Below are 18,344 nucleotides of genomic sequence, written 5' to 3' on the forward strand. Positions count from 1 at the left end.
TCACGGTCGAAAACATAAATATGTAAATAATCTTTAATAAAATTTTCAGCTGAATTTTTACCTGAGGATAAAAAAACAAGTTCAAAAATTATCATTATTTTTTATATTTCATAATTATAATCTTGTGATCCTTTGAAAATTTAAATCTAGATTTTTGAAAAAAACAAATTCTTTGAAATGAATCCAGATCTAATTTTTTTTATGTGATTTTCATCAGGTTTGTTTTCAAACTGACTTTGATTGAATTTTAATTTTTTTTTTAAACAAAGAATCAAAGTTATGAAACTGCAATTTCCTCCAATTTGAATACTTAATGAAATTTAAACATTGATATTTTAATATTGATTCTAAAATTTGAATTTGAGCTAAATCCGGATACAAACCTGGGATTTTACTTCCTAGTCTAAATTCTGCATTTTTAACCCAAAATCAAAACCTTAATCTAAATTTCAGATAACAATTACTATGAATTTGAAATTTATTTGATTCTGAATTTATGGTTTTCAATAGATTTTTTTCAATTACCTATTTATTCTTAATTGAACTTGTTGATTTTAATAACATTTTGAATGATGATATTATTTCACATTTATCAATTCTGAACTTTCTTATTTTTAAACTTTGCATAACAATCAAGGATAAAAATTTCAGATCCAAATTTCAAAAATAGTTTGAAATTTTTATATTTTCTTTTCATATTCCAAAATTATGAGTTTCAAATCTTGAAAATTCATCATATTTTAGATTGAAATGCATCACCAAGGTTCGAAGCAGGATTCTATACCAAAGATGATACAACTGAAAAACTAGAACAATAAACTGGATACTTGCTACATTTTTTCCTCTAGTATCCGGGGAGGGCAAATCTAGGCAATTTTATTTCCAAATCTTGCAAAGTAAGGGCATATTGTTTCAATAATTTTCCCTAAAATCCGTCCAATATGCAGGCGAGTTTCAGAATTATTTCATTAAAATAAAAAAAAATACGTGGAAAACTGTTTTTATTCAATTGAAACACATCAGCCGATTCAGAATCATATTTAAGGTTTCCAAAAAAATCGTTTATGATTATTTTGGCAATATTTGTTAAAAAAAATACTTGAACGCAAGATACATAATTCTTATGACTCAATTGAAATTTTCGTTTGATTTTGCAAATAGATTGAGAAATTCTGGTCAAAATCCGGACAATCTGGTAAGCTTAGTCTAACTTCATTGGGATTCAACAAATGAGAAATTTTTTGAAAAACTAATGTAGAATTGTGGTCCTGGAATGAGATTTTGAGTTTTTGGAGTCGAGATTATTACACTATTGTTGCTCATGAATCATTTAAGTTGTTCATCAAAATGCGATTAAAAATTTCAAATTTTATGTTCAACCAAAAAAAATTCTCTAGGCATTTTTGGACCTTCATGGGGGGGGTTTAACCCCCAAAACCCCCCCCCCGTTCCTACGGCCATGTCAAAGACCTTCAAATTTGAATGAAATTTCCTATGGAAAATGTGAAATTTAATAAAAAAAAAAGGATCATTATGAATTCTGGCAACATTACGGAACAACACAAACTTTGTGATGTAAAGATTCTAATGTGGGAAACAACTGGACGCACGTAAAAAAATACAAGGATTTTAAATCTTTTTATTTCATAGTATTGGTAAACCCTTTTAAATTAAAAACAAAAGCCCTACAACAGGGGTGAGCAACCTTTTGAACCAACGGGCCAATTTATAGTTAAAATTTTGTCGGCCGCACTTAAAATTACTTTTTTTTTATAATTAGCAGAGCTTTACGTCATTTTTTATAACTACAAATTTTTGGCGAAAACAATTCTGAAAAAGGAAAGACACACCGAATTCACGTGTTTAAAATCAGAAATTCAACACGACTTTTTAAATACCCGATATTGAAAATGTACATCACTAAATTGTTGTCATTTTTACTTTCACTAAATTTTCAATAGTCAATCACCGTCTTCTTCGCGTTGGACGTTGAGTTGCTAAATGACTTTCTGTGTTTTGTTTCTCCATAATTGAAACTTGTCCTCAAGGCCTAGATTTTTTCTCCAACAAACGGTAAGGACGTCGTTTTTTTAATTGAAGTTCTGTATTGAATCATTACATTGATATGTTGAACAAGGTTGTCGAAATCGTAGAAAAATGTTCAATTTTACATATTTTTAAGCAACTATCTCCAAAACTAAATGCTTGATTTTTTTCCAGATTTACATAATTTTTAATCTTGTTTAGAAATCTTTGAGATGGGATTTCTAAAGCTATATTATGATTAAAACAACTCAATTTATCGATGTTTGTTATAAATTTCCATAAAGTTTCTGAAAAAGGCATCACGGATAATCCCCAAATAACTTTTGGGTCGAATCACAGAATTTCAGATATTTATTGTTTTCATCAAGAACTAATATTTTTTGTCGTTAAATTTAACGCCGGCTGAAATCTAAACTCTTTCACCCAGGCTTTATTATTAAACGTTCGTTTTTTCGTCAATATTCAGGAATAAATAATATTTCTCAAGTCTCAAGGTTTTGGTTTGTTTTTTTGCCAGTATTTGAATGCGAACAGAACAAGCCTTTTTATCGAATTAGATAGAAAATTATCTGCTGAGCATAGTTTTTACCATACAACTTTATTTTTGCTTGAAACGAAAATAACGACTACACTTACAGACTTCAAAATTGATCGTGTGTAGCTTTTCAAAGTGGTAGGAGTTAAATAATTAAGAAAAATGTATCCTGAATTTAAAATAATTCCAATTTTACGTTTATACCAATAAACAATATTGCAATTATGCCTTGAACAGAACATAATAAATGCTTAAAGAACCAGAAAAAGTTAACAATCTCAATGATTGTGGGGCAAATGCAGATTAGTGCATATTTTTATCAAGTCCTATAAATTTTCCTAACAATCTATTGTAGAAAAAAAAAGTTAAGGCATTTAAATTTGAAAAAAGCTTCGTGGGCCGCACAAAAGAATCTCGCGGGCCACATGTGGCCCGCGGCTGTTGTTTGCTCATCCCTGCCCTACAGTGCTGCCAGATATTAAATATTACTGTTTAATGTGCAACTCAAAAGTTAGATTAACATCAAAACATACAAATGTTTATAGCATGTCATGGTTTAAGTTCATTCAGGAGAAAAAAACTAACATGAGAAACATAGGAAAAACAGTACGCAGAGTGTGATGAAAAAAAGAAGGAAAACCCAACGCTTTAAATCATTTCTGAATGATCCGTTTGAGAGATTTTAAGTATGGGAGAAAGTTTTTCGAAGAAGATACTTGTAGGAATGGGATGAAGGATATGCAGAAAATAAATTAAATTTAACTAAAAATAAAATATAATAAAAGTTGTATTCGGCAATACTGAAGATAAAATGAATAAAATAAATTTCTATGGCAACGTTTGCTATTTTGGCAACACTAGGCAAACAAACAAAACAAAGTCAGTCATTGATCTACTCTTGTGAGCGACAGACGTGTCTAAGTGAATTTCTGTATTGAGATTCGTAAAATCATGACAATGGCGTGGTTGGTAGAATAAGTACAAATAGCGCAGATATTTAAGGCTGCTGCTGATTGTTTTGATTTGGCCTTCCGGTGGAATAAGACGGAATTGGCGTTAGAAGCGCAGATTTTTTTGGTTGCTGCTGCTGATTGTTTTGATTCGGCCTTCCGGTGGAATAAGACGGAATTGTTCTGTTATGTTTGTTATAATTTGGCCTTCCGGTGGAAAAAGGCAGAATGGATTAAGAAGCGCAAATTTTCACGGAAGCTTCTGCTTGTGCGTCCCTCTTAGGGCTAGAGGAGTATTTCCGGTCGACCCGATGGTGCGTACCTGGCCACGTGATCCTATGCTGCGCTACTTCCCTTGCTGCCGGCTAGCCGATGCGCACTTGCTCTGACGAGTGAGTCCACGAGACTGGGAGGGCGAGAGGAGGAGAAGCGAGATGGCGAGAAGGATGATCATATGACATGCGAGGGGTTACTGGATGGCAATGTAACATTCTCATAATAATTAGTGCATTTCGGGGGACATAGTAATATGGTACTACACACTTCTGATTGCTTATTTTGATTTGGCCTTTCGGTGGATAAAGACGGAATGGCTTTGGAAGCACAGATTATCAGGACTGTTGCTGCTAATTGTTTGTTATGATTTGGCCATTCGGTGAAAAAAGACGGAATCGGCTTAGGAAGTGCAGATATTTAAGGCTTGTTTGTTATGATTTGGTCATTCTGTGGAAATAGACGGAATGGATTTTGGAGCGCAGATTTTCAGCTAGCTTTTGCTGATTGTTTGTTTTGATTTCGCCTTTTGGTGGAAATATATGGAATTGGCTTTGGAAGCGCAGATTATTAAGGCTGCTGTTGTTGGTTGTCTGCTCCAATTCGGCCTGGAAAAAACGGAGGTGGGTAAGGAAGTACAGATTTTTAAGGCTACTGTTGCTGATTGTTTGTTTTGATTTGGCCTTCTGGTGGAAAAAGACAGAATTTGCTTAAGAAGCAAAGATTTTTAAGGCTGCTGGTTCTGAGAAAGCTGTTGCTAAGAATGTTTTTTATGGATTGTTCCGGCTTTGGTAAAAAAAAGCAGAGTGACAGGAAAGCACTAATTGGGAAGGCTTTTGTGAAGAATATTTTCGGTTGGGATAAAGAATATTCAGAAAAAAATTAAGATTTGAAAAGCTTTTGCAGAGAATGGAGTGTAGAATTAAGATTGGGATATAAAGTTTTGTATTTCAGAAAAACAAAAGTTTGTAAATTAAAGATTCTATTGAGAATAGAGTTGAGAAGGAATGTAGTGATGAGCTGAAGGATTAGCAGAAATTAAATAAACTTTTCAGAATGGAGAATAAAGATGTGGAATATGGAATAAAAATTAAGAATATTTGATTAAAAAAATGTTCTAAAGGAAAAAAAAAACAAAAGTCGACGCGTAAAAAGTTTTGAATGAGAATAGAGGTGAGAAGGAACGTGGGGATGAGATGAAGAAGATGCAGAAAATAAATCAAATTTAATTAAAAATAAAATAAAATAATAGTTGTATTCGGCAACACTGAAGATACACAAAATTAAATAAATAACTATAGCAACGTTTGCTATTTTGGCAATACTAGGCAAACAAACAAAACGAAGTCAGCCGTTTATCTATTCTTGTGAGCGTCAGACGTGTAGAAGTGAGGTTCTGTATTGAGATTCGTAAAATCACGACAATAACCATGCGCATAGTAATTTCAAGAACACGAATCTTGCAATATCTCAATATCATGCGCATGGTAATTCTGACACGAGGAAATAACTATGAGCTGTCAAAGTTCACAAAGTAAAAATACTATGTCGTAGTACTCTAGCCCCGATTTCTGGTAGCAAATACTACCTAAATCTTGGTTAAAAATACTAGATCGTGGACATAGTAAAATGATCATGACCCTGTATTTGAAAAACCCATCCAATTTTATCCGTGACGTTCTAGAAGTGGCGATTAGCATGCTTTAAATGCTAAAACAGGCAACCTTCAGAAGCAGTACTTTGTATGCCATGACCGAGATTTAAACTCATGAGTCTTGACCTCTGGCTTAGAAGACTTACGATCTAACCTCTAAGCTGCTGGCCGCAGTTCATTAACTTGAAATGGAAATCGACATGATTTTACTCCTCCACTATTCTACTATAATTTTCATTTTTACGAATTTCGAACTTAATTTTTCTTTCACCTTTTATTTTTCCCCTTACTTCTTGGAATGTTTAAATTTTCGATTTGAATTTTTAAATAGTGTTAATACTGTCTCAGCTAAATACTTAGAACAGGGGTGAGCAACCTTTTGAAGCAACGGGCCACTTTTGATTTGAAATTCTCTCGGCGGGCCGCATTAAAAACCAAATTTAGGTAAAAATAGTTTGCAAAGCTTTACGTATTTTTTTATAAAGACAAATTTTTACTAAAAATTATAATGAAAAAGGATAATTAAAACGAATTCATGTACTTGTATAAACATTTTTAAAAGTATAAAGTGATTAGACCAGCCGAAATTGAATAATCACTTATCTTGATTAGAGATCCATAATGTTTGAATTGATTTGAAATGTTAAGCGAAAATTCTTTTTGATAAAAGGGAAACATTATTTGCTTCCTTTTTATTTATTAAAAACGAAAAATGCTGAAACTCTTTCTATGATTCGTAAAAAGATTTGAATCGTTTTCTGAGAATACCCTGTTTTTGTTCGAACAAATGCGATGGTATTTTTCGTAATCACTTCCATTTAAAAGTTTCATGAATCTTAACCATAGCGACTTTTTTCTGTGACCATTTTTGAAAAGTGTTTTCCACAGTCTATATAAATTTCATTGCATTGAGATATTGAACAAGGTTTGAAAATCATGAAAAAATCATAATTTCACTGATTTTTATCCAGATTTGTTTGTCGATGTTGGGGTTTGAATATTTTTATTCTAGAAATTTTTGGTAATGTGGATTGCTAATTTTCAAGTAAAATGACTCGATTCAATCGATTTTTGGCATGATTTTCTAATGAAGTTTCTTAAAATAGCAAAACAACGAGCAAAACAACGAAATCCACATTTTCCGAGGTGCAAGGAATCTCAGAATTGATTTTGACTTATTCGGGAGCGCTGAATCCAAATATTTGAGCTTTTTTGTCAGCTCTAAATTTCGAAAAAACTTTAAAAAAGAGGTAAAAAGTAAGTGATTTAAATTGTGTATTTATTTGACAAAACTGTAAAAAACAAATACTTATTGACTCAATGATCAACCCTCCTAAAGATCGCGAGCAGTTTTGAATTCTTAAAAAAAAAAGTTATGGAAGTTTTCTTTTTGTTATTTTTTCCCAAACCTGCAAAAACGGAAGTTTTGACGAAATTTTAAGGAAAAATTACACTAAATTGAATCTTTGATATTTTTAGAACCGTAAGTCAAATCATTTCGCAGTTTTCAACAAAGCTGTTGAATGAGTTAAAATCTTTAATATCCAATTTTCAATAACATTCTGAAATAAGGTCAGAAGAAGTTGTAATCTTATTTTTTGGAATTTCTATAAATTGTAGTATTCAATTTTTAGAAAGCTTTGTAACTCTCGTACAAGAATATCTTGGCAATATCTGAGACCTTAATTGAATGAAGGATAGTAAATTGATTCAAAATCAGCTTTCGGTTATCATGAAGGTTTAATGGTTATCAGTTATAAAAGATCGATTTCACTAAAAATTGATCAATTTTAACATTTCCACACGCCATATTACCAAAATAGAAGCGATTGATAAAATCTTGTTTTGAATTCAAGACGCCAAAATTAACTAAATCAATTATTGAAACATAGGTACCCAAAATGCTGTTTTTTGAGTAGTCGTTACAAACTTTTTGGGTTGAATCACAGAACTACAGATAATGTTTTTGTCTAGAAAATCCTACAAAAAAGTGAACAATCTGAATGATTTTGGGGCTAATGCAACTGTAAATTAGTGACGTGCATATTTGATCAAGTATAATACATTATTTTTTGTTCAGTAGGGACTGCTATTTAATATAATAAACAATGTCACAAACATGTCTCAAGGGCCGCATGTAGCCCGCGGGCCAGGGATGAGCACTGTCTTAGAATATTGATATTTAGAATATCAAAACCTGTTTTGCTTTGTTTCTTGTTACTAAAATCTTATTGAATACTTTTCAAATTACCTGTAATCCTATAAAGATCTTTCATTTGTTACACGCATTTATCAACTCAAAATTTCAACTCAGCAGAATTTATATATACCGATATTTATAGATTTCAACCTTAGGATTTTTATTATGTTCTAGAAGACGTTAAAGTTTCCATATTGATCATGCTTAAATATTCAAGTATTTTCCCAAGCGTATTAGGTATATAAAAATATAAATGGAAGCCATTACCTACTTTAATTTTGTTGAAGTTCTTGGCATCTCTTAGCCCTCTAGCCGATAACACTATATATAAGAGGTCGACATCTGTAACTTTTGGTATAAGTCGGTCCTCCTAGATTAAAGTTTTTTTTTTCAATTTGCAGGCCAGTGTGATTTTGAAATTAAAATATTTTTCACATTTTTTTTCTTGTTTACAATTATTTGGGAAAGGGACTATAATTCGAGTTTGTCCTTCAAATAAGATAGGAAATCACTTTCTATTTATTTTCTACTCTTCAGTTTACATATGTATTGACAATGATTCTTTAAACGTGGAAGGTTAATTTCTCGACGAACTACAGATAAGCAGACGCGCGCGAGTCTTAAACGAAACTCAACTCGCCTCGCAGCGCGAAGCTCCTATTATTAGCACATCGAACTTTCTAGAATGTTCCAGGCACTCAACTCTTGAAGATACAAGATGATTTTGGAACCTTTGTGATTGCTTACGAAGCAAATAAGATTCCAGAAGCTTCGAAAACACGTGGCTAAATTCAGCAAGGAAGGAGCAGCAAGGAGAATATTCTGGAACTTCTAAATTCTTCAAGCTCATTTCAATTGGCTTGAACAACATACATATCTTCAGCTATATGGATCTTGTCTCGTGGTTTTTTCACTTAAAATTATCTTCGTAAGCTTATCGAATTCAAATTAGGCATTATTTAACTGTATTCTATTTTTGAGAAATATTTTCTAGTCATTCAAAGATTTCTCGCTAAATCACATTATTTCTTTTTGTTTTTAGGCTCAGGATAACTACGGTGGATGGATAATAGTGAAAACCGGAAAATAGGTCAGTTAACATAATACAAAAAAGTGTTCAGCTCATATATTGAACTGATTACCGATGCTTTACTAAAATTTCTGAATCCCCTGTCTAAAGACAGGCTTGTTAGATAAACATTAAAATTTAAAGTATATTCCATTAGTACCTTGATGAAAGAGGTTCTCATAATACCATCTATTTGCAATATCTTAAAGTTTGACCTAACTCTATTTTTAAATATTTATTTAACAACTGCCAAGCAAACCCAAACTCAGCAGCTGATGTGCGTCCAAGTCCAATCGACAGAAACACATTCCATCACTATTTTAGCACCGTAATTGAGGGATGAAATCATCGCCAGGAGGAGGCAACTCAATACTTCGCCCATCAGCTAGCTCGGAACAACTTCTGAAAAATGACGCCGCTTTTCAAGGACTTCCCGAACATGAATTCCTCCACTTTAATACTACTGCCACAGCGCTGACAGAGTTCAGCCAACGCAAACGACCAGAAAACGATATGCTCCCTACTCTTGATGGGGCCATCACGTAATTCTGACCAGACAGAGCGACGACGCGTTTGGATTTTTTTCTACTATGGTGTTGCGTTCAGTACGTACCAAACACTAATCCGACAACAGCTAACAGCAAAAAAAAACCCTACATAAAACAACTAGCACAACGAAAAAAAAAAAACAGTTTGCCATCGTTTTCCATTGATGGTCAGGGAACGGGATGGAAGAAAAACAATCCACCCCATTATCCGGATTAAATTCCCTGGTTCCCCTAATGAGAAATTTCCATGCGATGCGTTTGGCAAACTCAAACCCGCCAGAAAGCGACCACTTTGGCCCGTGGTTAGTGAATTCGTGCCAAAAATCGGTGACGTCGTTTTGGTGCTTCGCAGTTGCAGCGCAATAACTTTGCTTCGCTAAATAAGCTCATCCTGAGCTAGGTCCTGGTTCTGGCCGGGAATACAAATGGACTCCCTATATGATGGGGTGAGATTGGATGTTTGTCGCCGATAGGTCGGCGACGGTCTTCGTCGTAGGTCAAGTGAAATTAGCGATAGTGAACTTCAAACATCTATGTGAACTTTATCGACTTTCTCTTGAACTTGAAATGCGTTCTTCATGGTCCTTTTTTGAAACAATTTCATAGCAAGAAACCTCGACACCCCTAGAGAATTACCATAGAGGTGGACTCTTTCCTACGCAAAGCACTATTCACGAGATTTTTTTGAGGGACTAGAGTAAGATTGTCAGAATTGCCCGGTTTTATCCGGGTTTGCTCGGATATTTATCACGAATTTTGACAAAAACCCTGTCTGGCCCCCGATTGCACGGATTTCAGTTAAAAATAACCGGATTTTGTCCGGATTTATTCACTTGATTTCCCTAAACAAACAAAAAAAAAAACAAATTGTTAGGGGCAAGGTTTCCTAAATGGGCCTATCGGGTTAAATGACCCTACGGCCGTTTGACGAAATGGCTGACAAGACAAAATATCTAATCAATGCATTTTGAGGGTGATACGCTTTGAACATAAGGCCAGGAAGAATTTTATGAATAAACCAACTCAAAAAAATTTAAAAATTCATACAAGGTTTTGATACCTTTTGATGTAATATTTTGACTTTTGAAAATTATACGTAAAGAAGCTCAAAACAAAAAGTTTGGTGGTTTTTGTTTCTTATTCAAATGAACCTTATAAGTAAAACAAATTTAAGCTTTTTTGATGGTTTCATAATGATTAGAAAGTGGAATAAGAGAGTGTTTTTGTATGCCCCCATCATGTTTGTAAAATGCCGCTACCCGAAACTAACAGGTTAAATAGAAAAAATATATGATTTTAATCATTAAAACTTCAAATCTAAGCTCTTATTAAGATCCTAAGAGCAAATCGAAGATCTCAAAACAGATTTGATAAAATTTATCTTAGGAATGAAATTCCTTCATATGATGGCAACCCTAAATTTTGTTTATTCCATAAAGTTATAAAAGACATAGATTTTTATAAAACTTCGGCTTTGTCGTGTGGAAGTTATCAGTTTCTAGCATTGCCAATAAAATTATACGGAAGTTTTGCCAAAAAACAAAAATTTAACCTAAAACAAAAATAGGCGCGTTTAGCCCGCACTGTTTGAGGTTCGGCAATTTTGACAACAGTTTTTATAAAATCAATTTCTCAAAAACGGAAGCAGATTTCAACAAAAAAAAATTACTCCAATGTGTAGAAAACAGATGTCTGCTCATGTGTATATAGTTTTTGTAAACATATTCGATGTAATATTTGATTAAATCAGTATTCCGCTTAATAGGCGCATATAGCCCGCTCCTCCCCTACATATTTTTTTTTATTTACGCGTCTTAAACAGACTTTCTTGAACAAGATTTATAAAAATAACCATGAGAAGTATTTTGAATGCGTAAAATACAATTTAAAAACTGCTGATTAAAAAAATTTCTCATGTTTTTTTCCTTGATTTGTGTTGAGTAATTCCTGGATTTGGACAAATTTGCCCGGATATTGCCCGGAATTTTGGTCAACATTTTGGAATCAAATGCTCGGATTTTGCCAGGTTTTTATTTAAAAATTGCCCAGATTCTCCGGCCAGGGTACGTGCTGAAAAAATTCTGGCAACCTTAAACTAGAGTAACCAATTTTTTAAAGTTGTACGTTCAAGAAACACGTTTTCAATCTAGAATGAACTGGGATAATTTACACAAAAAACTGATAATTTCACAGTCTCTGCATTTGAATGTGCTACGTTACAATCCCTTTAAAAGTAAATTAGGGCTTAAAATATTTAAATTCGAAATTTTTGTAGATATAACCTTGGTAGAACTACTTTTTCAAAACATCTTCTTTGTAACTAGATCTAGAGTTTGAAGAAATTTAACAGTGTTTCCACGTTATTCATTAACTTTCTACATTGAACCAGCTCATCTCGCAAGAACTCCGTTTAGCCTTCAACCCTTAAAACATTTGCGTTGGTGTAGTGAATCCGATGCATTTTTACTAAAAAATCCGAGGCAATCATATTATTAAATATGAATTGAACAACCAGAGGGAATTGTGAAGGGCCGATAATTAGTTTTAGTGATCTACATTTGGGTCAAGGGCCGTTAAAAAACAGACGACCCCTTTTTCTGGCCTCTGATATAAAACTAGAAATCATAAAACATAAAATCATAAAACGATTGTTCGACTTTTATCAAAGACATGCTTACTGATCTAAAGGGCGATACGGTCAAAATTTGGTCAATATCAACTTGACGTATTTCTTTCAATTTTGCATTTAAAAAACCTGAACACCCCTCATTTTGAAGGTGTGTGTGTGTTTGTGTATAGAATGTTGCTCCTATTTTGATTTTGGTATTCACTCTTCAGTTGTCAAAATGCCGTCCATGGAAGAAGAGCAGCGTATCAACATTTTTCTCGCGCATCGCGAAAATTGCCAAATTGGCAAAATCGCTAAAAGTTGCCAAATCAACCGTTACAAATGTAATTAAAGTGTTTGGGGAACATTTGTCGACAGCCAGGAAGTCTGGATCGGGGGGGAAATCAAAAGCTGGAAGCCGCTGAGACGACAAAGAGAGTTGCCGGTAGTTTCAAGCGAAACCCTAACCTCTCTCTCCGAGATGCCGCAAATAAGCTGGGTGTGTCGTCTACAACCGTGCATCGAGCCAAAAACCGAGCCGGACTATCGACTTACAAGAAGGTAGTAACTCCAAATCGCGATGATAAACAAAATACGACGGCCAAATCGATATCCCGGAGGCTGTACACGACGATGCTGACGAAGTTTGACTGCGTGGTAATGGACGACAAAACCTACGTCAAAGCCGACTACAAGCAGCTTCCGGGACAGGAGTTTTATACGGCAAAAGGAAGGGGAAAGGTAGCAAATATTTTCAAGCACATGAAACTGTCGAAGTTCGCAAAAAAATATCTGGTTTGGCAAGCCATCTGTACCTGTGGCTTGTAAAGCAGCATTTTCATAGCTTCCGGGACTGTCCACCAAGAAATTTACGTGAAAGAGTGTTTGAATAAACGTCTGCTGCCTTTCCTGAAGAAACACGGTTGTTCCGTACTGTTTTGGCTGGATTTGGCATTACGGTGAAAAGGGCATGGAGTGGTACGCCGCCAACATCGTGCAGGTGGTTCCCAAGGACAAGAACCCTCCCAACACGCCAGAGCTTCGCCCAATTGAGAAATACTGGGCTATTGTCAAGCGGAACCTAAAGAAGACCAAAAAAACTGCTCCAACTCCATGCATTGTATAAAATTGTATAAAAAGACCCCTCCCACCACGACAAAGGAGACTCCCATATAAAATCGACGCAGAGTTTGTCACAAAACGCTCATCCAGTGATTTCTATAAAATTTTCGAACAGCAAAATTACTTTCTGTTTTGAAAAGATACTGTCCTCCTTGGAAAAGGAATATGACACAAATCTGTCATTATTATACACAGACTAAAATCAAATTCTTAACTATTTCTAGTGATGAAAAAAAATTTGAAGACAAGCTGAATTGAAAGAGCAGACACTCACTATTATTTTTTTGAGAGATTCTGCGTCGATTTGCTATGGGAGCATCCTGTATCGTGGTGGGACTTTGTTTCATATTTTATGTCGATTCTACGTAGGATCCTAACCCCCCCTTACCTTCCCTTTCCAAGTTAAGACGGGTTCATAACTTATCAGTAACAATTCCTGGTCCAAAACACCCGTTTTACCAATTTCACGACAATCGAAAGTTTCCAACGTAGAATGGCTCCTACCCAACATGCGGAGTGCCATTTGAAAACATGCGAAAAAAATATCAAACTAAATTATTTAATTTTGAAATCGTCATAGCTTTTGATTGACGGATCTTCAGCAAAGTTGTTCTTTGAATCTTCAGCAATGAGATGCAGCTTAGATAATTTGAGTTCAGTGCAACAGTGAGGCCGCAGGATTTCATGAACAAAAAATTCACTTTTTTCATACGAGTTTCCATACAAACTTTGAATTTTTTGCTCCAGCCCATTTCAAACCCTAGGACCACCAAAATTTGCACAGTTGTGTTCTATCATACAATTCGAAACTCTGTGAATTTTTAATAACAAAAATGAAGTCTTTAGTTTGATTTACCACAGATAAACTGAGAATAAAATGGTGCCTTTTTGTTGTTTATTGAACAATGTCAAATTGAAAAAAAAATTATTTTTGAATTAAAAAAAAACAACACTTTAAAAAAAAACTTCAACACCTTCTCATAGCATAGGTCCAGAGTTATTGTTGAGATCTTCAAGCTATCAATCTGCGCTCAAATTCTGAAATATTCATGTTTCTCAAAATGAGGGTAGAAGCCGTTTCATCAAATAAATAAAACTTTCATGTTAGTGAGTCTAAAAATGTTTTTTTAAACATTAAGTCATTGGCCTGATCTAGTGTTTTGAAGAATAACAAGTCTTACATTTTTTAAAAGGATATTTTCAATCAATTTATTGTAGTTACATATATCAAAGCGTTTATGATTTCTAAAACTTATTGAAGAAATTTTAGTTTCTACAAAGAAGGGTAACAATTGCAGTAATGTTTTCTAGAATTTTTTTAATATAGAACCTCAAGAATCACTATATTGGTAGTTTTATAAAGAGTTTTGTAGGTATGTACATTAGACTGAGTCGATTTGGGGTTATTTTTGAATTTCTCAACCCCTGGGATCTTAAAAGCTTCGTTTTTGTCCAAAACTCATCCATAATTTTTTGCAGAATTTTTAAGTATCATTTACATGAGTAAATTTGGACTTTTAGGTTTGTATGGGAAAATTGAATATTCTGTAGTGGAAAATCAACATCATTTTTGTTTCTTCTGTGGAACCGAGCTTGCTAATGGTTTTTGTGCCAATTAATGAATTTCTTCAAGGAAATTTTCTGCTGAACAACTTTGTCGAATTTCATAACTTCGTATCTTTTTAGACAAGAAAGTTATTAGCTGTTCAACTGGTGTATGTCTTTTTGGATTGATAAACCATAAATTCAATTGACACCACTGCTTGTGCCCCACGAAGTATGGCATGCATGAAAAGTGGTCATGCAATACCTCGCTAGGCACCCAGCAGTGGTGTCAATTTAATTTATTGTTCATCAATGCCAAAAGACATACCCCTGTTAAACAGCTCATAACTTTTTTGTATAAAAAGATACGAAGTTACGGTCTTGGACAAAGTTGTTCAACGGAAAATTTCCTTGAAGAAATTCATTAATTGGCACAAAAACCATAAGCAGGCTCGGTCCCACAGAAGAAACAAAAATGATGTTGATTTTTCAGTACAAAATATTTAATTTTCCCATACAAACCTAAAAGTTCAAATTTACTCATGTAAACTTTACCTTGAAATTTTGCAAAAAATCATGGATGAATTTTGGACCAAAACGAAGCTTTTTAGACCCCAGGGTTTGAGAAATTCAAAAATGACCCCAAATCGACTCAGTCTAATGTACATATCTCTATATTTCCGCCATTATTCATCTGGGTCAGCTGTGCAATGTGTTCGACTTGACGAACACAGAAATTCCCCAAATTTTGGTGGTTTACTTCATTTGTCAAGTTGTAACAGTAATAAAAAAAACTTGAATTTAAGGCAAACATTCAAAACTGAAAAGTACAATGAGTAGAATTTGTATGTTTAAATCAGTCAATATCATAAGATGTTGAATTCAATAAAAAGTTCAGCTAAGAAGAATATGACCCATTCCAAGCACCCCTCAACTGGAGAACCGATTTTTATTTTTCATTATCCAAAAATAAATTACATAGCGTTAGAAAGGTTATTTCTTGAGTGTCATTTTCCGTTAAAAGATTTTCAGCTACATTTTTTTAGAATTGAGAATGTTAACGTTGAAATTTAAAAATTTCAGTATGAAATTAAATTGATTTTTGCAAATATTCTTTATTTATTACATAACTTTGTCAATAATCTAGCTATGTCAAAAAAAATTACTGCAAAATGATGGTAGAAAAGCAATCCTTTAAGCATGATATAAGATAAATAACAGTTACTGCAAGTTTACGCTCTAGAATCGTTGATAAAGGTATCTATTTTTAAGCGTTGTGACGTCACGAAAATTCGACTGTTTTTAAATTTATGATTTACTGAAATTTCACATATTGTCGGAAATTGGAGGTCTCTTCAAACTTTTTGAGTGGAATTTAATGCAATTTTCAGAATGAAAATCGGTTTAGCAGGTTGTAAGTTGCACCGGGGTAAAGAATGCGTTGTGAGGTCACGAAATATTATTTACTTTTTTTTCGAAAACGTTCAAGACTTTTTACTTCAAGACTATGATAGTATTTCTTCAATACAAGTTCAACACAACAATGTGGTTCAATAAACGAATTCTATTATCAAGTTTTTGAAGAAACTAATTTTTTTTGCATTAACTTAGTTGTGTTTAAACATTTCTAATAAAACATATAAAACAGCGCTTAAAAACGCTTGATTCAAGAATAAACAAACTATCAAACAAATGAAATCCTCATCGATTTTGTAAAAGAATATTTGTGAATCATAAAGCAGGTAGATTTAAATAAAAATCTTGCAAAAAATCAAGTTATTCATATATCTATGTTAGAGTGAAAAACACCGCTAGTAGCTTCTATTTCTTTCTGGCATTATGTTCAAACAAAATAAGTTCCATGAAATAAATGTAATGAAATCTTTGAACATGGAAAACTTAATAGATTAACTTTTTATTAAAAAATTCATAAGATTTTCATAGAAAATTAATTGATAAAATTAATTGAATTATTTTAATAGAAAACTGCTTTTATTGAAATTTCCACCTCAAAGAATGTCACTAGAAAATCCAAATCGAAACCTGTGTTCACATAAAATCTCACAAAAGAGACTTTTAACTGAATTACAAAATTAAATAACTTAAAATATGTACTAGCACAAAGTCTCATGCAAAATTTAGGCCACATTATTCTAAGGAAAGGGGTTGCGCAACGCACCTGAAGTTTGTATGGAATTATGAAGATTTGTTCGGCATGATAAAAAAAAACCGTTTTTCGTCAATAATTTAGGTCTTTATCAACCAATTTTTCTTTTAATTTGAGTATTTTAAAGCTTTGATTATGACGATATTTCATCTGAGGAACGCGTTTCGATTAGAGTTATCATTAAACAGCTATAACGTACAAAATTAGCGTCGATTAACGATCATTCACGTATTTTTTGTATTTGACCCATCAGAAGCTCAAAAACCTTTTTAACTAAACCATTGTCGAAATGAGATCTTGAGATAAACTATTTGTCATAATGAAAGTTTTGTGCATGACTATAATTAAAACAAATCAGCCGATAGGGACTTCAGAAACTGCATAACTTGCTTTTTTCGCATAATTCCATACAAATTTTAGGCTCATTGTGCCCTCTATTTCCATGGGCCAATCCCCAAATTTGGCACTGGACTTTGTGTTAGGCCTAGGATCTATTTAAGCTTGCAACTTATAAGATTTTCATTAGATGGCTGATTTAGGCACTCTAGTGTCCATTAATTATCTTTGAAAAGATCGAAGGCTTTGAAATTATCATTTCTTTTTCCTTTCCTTTGCAATGAAAGATTAAAAAGATTCGGAAACACATTTCAACGCTTTTACGAATAAATATTTCCTAGTTTTAGTTTTGTCCTAAATAATATTCACATGATCGCACAAAAAAACTTCGAATGAAATTGACGTGAGCAGTGTTGCAAACCTTATCTGCTTATATGGGCCTTTGAGATTTAATTCCTTTTAATTTTTAGGAATAAATGGATCGATTTCATCGCCAAATCACATTATTTATTAAGTTTTTAAGCATTTTAAGTAAATCAAGCATTTATTTTAAGATTATACTTTGATTTATTCCATGTAGCTAACCATAAAATTTCGTGACGTCACAACACTTTGCAAAACTCTGCTTTAAAAAAATGGTGCGTTGTGACGTCACGAAACTGAATCGCTGTAAAATAAATTAAAATCAAAATTTGAAAAATTAAAAACAGCGATTTGTTGGTTGTAATGAATCGATACTTTCCTGAAATTTTCATAAAATTTGATAAAATAGAAGAGCAGAAAATTGCGGCGTTGTAAAGAAAACTGAAAAGTGGTAAAAGAGGCGCGTTGTGACGTCACGATTCCTTTTGGTTATATTTTGTTAACTATTTATTCTATACAAATACTTTTGGTTTCAAATTGTAGAGAATTAATTTTTGACCTTATAATGTACAATTTTTAACAATGTGCTATATGATCAGTAAAACTTACATACAATATACCAAAAAAATGTTTTGCAAACGTTGTGACGTCACGCTGGAATGGGTCATATATTGATTTATTTTCCCTTCAAAACTCATCAGGAGATATTAAATAGTTATCTAGGCTCCCAAAAAACCGTTAAAAACTAGTTTGATAAAACATGCTCATAAACATCGTTTTCGGACGCAAAAAAAAATAATCGCTTAATTTGAGGTTTTTTTGCTAGGATTTGCCAATAAAGTGAACAAATCCGGGATTTTTTTCGGCTATCAGTCAACTTAAATAGCAAATACGACTATTTATTCAAGATCCATCTTAAATCTTTAAT

The 18,344-nt window shown here is 33.2% G+C and overlaps 1 protein-coding gene across 3 annotated transcripts in view; it reads left to right on the forward strand.

The window, feature by feature from the left end:
• Positions 1-18,344, forward strand: part of LOC129745644 (uncharacterized) — a 190,375-nt gene that overhangs the window by 44,871 nt on the left and 127,160 nt on the right. For 2 of the 3 annotated variants that reach the window (XM_055738861.1, XM_055738860.1), the window contains exon 3: positions 8,701-8,748. The exons of the other annotated variant lie outside the window; for it this stretch is intronic. The gene's annotated coding sequence lies outside the window, so the exon portion shown is untranslated. The remainder of the gene's footprint in view (positions 1-8,700; positions 8,749-18,344) is intronic. 3 annotated transcript variants of the gene reach the window in all.

Source organism: Uranotaenia lowii, chromosome 2 (genome assembly GCF_029784155.1).
Source record: "Uranotaenia lowii strain MFRU-FL chromosome 2, ASM2978415v1, whole genome shotgun sequence".
Taxonomy (NCBI): Eukaryota; Metazoa; Arthropoda; class Insecta; order Diptera; family Culicidae; genus Uranotaenia; species Uranotaenia lowii.